This window comes from Otolemur garnettii, unplaced genomic scaffold (assembly GCF_000181295.1).
Source record: "Otolemur garnettii isolate 467f Iridium unplaced genomic scaffold, OtoGar3 scaffold00022, whole genome shotgun sequence".
Lineage (NCBI taxonomy): Eukaryota > Metazoa > Chordata > Mammalia > Primates > Galagidae > Otolemur > Otolemur garnettii.
This window is the reverse complement of record NW_003852417.1, coordinates 11,597,447-11,599,941: the sequence shown is the minus strand read 5'-3', so window position 1 is coordinate 11,599,941 and position 2,495 is coordinate 11,597,447. Positions and strand designations below refer to the sequence as shown.

Sequence of the window (2,495 nt, the reverse complement as noted above, 5' to 3'; positions counted from 1 at the left end):
GTGTACCATGAAGGGATCTTAGCTGTGCCTCAAAAATTTTTAAAGATCATTAATTAAATTATTTTTGAAAGAAGTTCAAAGGATAGTAAGTATATTCTATTTTTACTTTCCGTTTGGATCAACATAATTTAATTGTGCCATGGAAGTTCAATTGTGAGCTTAGAAAGGTTGAAAACACTGGTATTGAATCACTCCACAGGGACACCAGGCCAGCTTCACCTAGCATGGGCCTTTTCTTTTGTTTTTTTTTGGCATTTGAAAATTTATTACTGTGTTTTCATCAAAATTTATGATCTTGGTCATTGCTTCTTGCCTTTGTAAAGGGCCAAAAGAGAGATATTAGCGACTTAGCGACTTTGACAACCTTAAGGCGGACTCCAGGAATGTCACCATTAGCATGACCTTTGCAACCAAATCCAGCAACCAGAACTTCATCGTTTTCCTCAACAAAGTTCAAGCAATCATTGTTGGGCACAAAAGCTGTGATTTTCTTGTCATTCTTGATCAGCTGGACCCTGACACACTTCCTGTAAAATTTGTAAAATTTGGTTGTTTGGCTTCAACTCCTGCTTTTTCCAGCACAGTCCCCTTTGCATGGGGAGCACCTCCGAAAGGGTTGGCCTTCAGGGCTGTGCCCAGACGGGCCTTCCTGTACTGTTTATCATCCACTTCTGGTCTTGTCTGTGCCTATGGAGCTTCCTAGCGGTTTGGAGCCCATGTTACTTGCCCATCCTGCCTGCACCGGGGGTCTACACGAAAGAGAGCATATGCTTTTTCAAGAATTGAAACAGGCACCAGCCTGAGCAAATGGGTTATGAAAAGTCTCCTCTCAGCTGGACTGGATGAATGGGCCTCAGGCTTTTTTCCAGTCTCATTGCCCTGAGGCCAGCTGCCTTTGGATGATAGCCCTGGACATCAGTGAAGCCCCAAAGGAGAGCCAGATGTGCAGAGAAGAGATGGGGGTGCACAGAGGAGAGGGCTGGTGAAACACTCTGATTAGAGCAAATGTTTATAAAATCCAGAAAACTATAGAGAAGATTAATATCATCCATAATCTCGCATTTGATCTTCAAGTCTCAGAAAACACAATGCAGAGAGAAATCAGATCCAAAGTGTCGTTTTAAAGACCTTCCTTCAGATGATGCTGTGGAGTCTCTCTGGCTTTGCTCAGTGCCAGACCCAGCTGCTCCCTCACTTGCCTGTGGCCCAGGCCAGGACAAAGCACAATCTCCGCTGAAAAATGTTATTGCTTCCTCTGCAGCCTGGACTCTGGAGTCCCATTTCACTTCATGAGATTCCATGTGTCAGATTCCTGGGGCTTACAGTCCCTGGAAAGCTTCCAAGTTCTGGAAAATTATTCATCAATTCATACTCATTTGAGAATATTTCTTGAGAGATTTCCCTGCCCTATCCTTACCCTTAGGGAAGAAACAAAAACGTCAGTGTGTACAAAGGCAAAAACATCGTCCATGCAAGGCTGGATGCAAAAAAAAAAAAAAAAATGCAAAACGGAACCTCCTTCCTCTCTGCCTGTTGGGGCCAGCTCCTCTAACTCCCTGCAGCTGGTCCTCCTGCGGGAGCCTGTCCACCCCCGGGGTGGCACCATCACGCGGTGTCCATCACGAGACACTCATGCTGCCAGAGAGCTCTTCAGGCCACAGCTTCCCCGCAGAGGCCCCTCCTTTCCCCCAAATCTGTTCTGCCTTCTGCAACATCCCTTTTAATTGGCTTAGGACTAGCCCCTCCCTTAAGCTAAGGTCCCGACAGATGACACACAATGATGACAAGAGGAAAGGGGAGCAGATAAAGCTTCAAGTCTTTGAAGGTCCCAGAGGTGAAATGGTGGGGGAGGGGTGTGTTAGAGACAGCTGGCAGCAGGACACACCAATCAGCCCTGCACAATGCACGTCACCCTCACACGCCTGCGTGCTCACACCAGTGTGCAGGGTCTCCGCCTCAAGTTGAACCCTAAAAACACTTCCCTGGGTGGGGAAGGGGCAGCAACGGCTTCTGACACCAGAGGTGGAGGTTTCAATTACCCTATAGGGAAGGTCCTTTTTTCCATTTTTTCTTTCCTCCTTTCCTCTATCTTATTCTCTCTTCTCTCTTTCTTTCCCTTTCTTTCTTCTTCTATCCTTCCTCAGCAAAAAGGGCCCTTCCTTGAGTCCCACTCAGATAACGAATGTGACCTCTGTTCTTGCGTCCTGATGCATCTGAATTGGGTCACCAAAGCTGCTGGGAATTTTTGTGAGGTGTGAGGTTGCCTGGGGTTGGGAGGGAGGGTGGTGTGAAAAGAAGGGAAGAGAAAAACTTCTGGAAGTGTACAGAAGGGACAACAGCTCTGGGCCTGAGCTGGGGCTCGCTCCTGGGACACAGGTGATCCCTGCAGAGATGTACTGCACTAGGCCTTCTGTGGTTTTCACTAAAGCTTTTGGAGGAGTAGGAAAGCACATAAATAGCACACGTGCTAACAGACAATTGCATAACACTGTTCT

General features: G+C 47.0%; 1 pseudogene; it reads right to left on the bottom strand.

The window, feature by feature from the left end:
* Positions 1–287: 287 nt before the first annotated feature.
* Positions 288–731, bottom strand: LOC100962247 (annotated as a pseudogene).
* Positions 732–2,495: the final 1,764 nt, after the last annotated feature.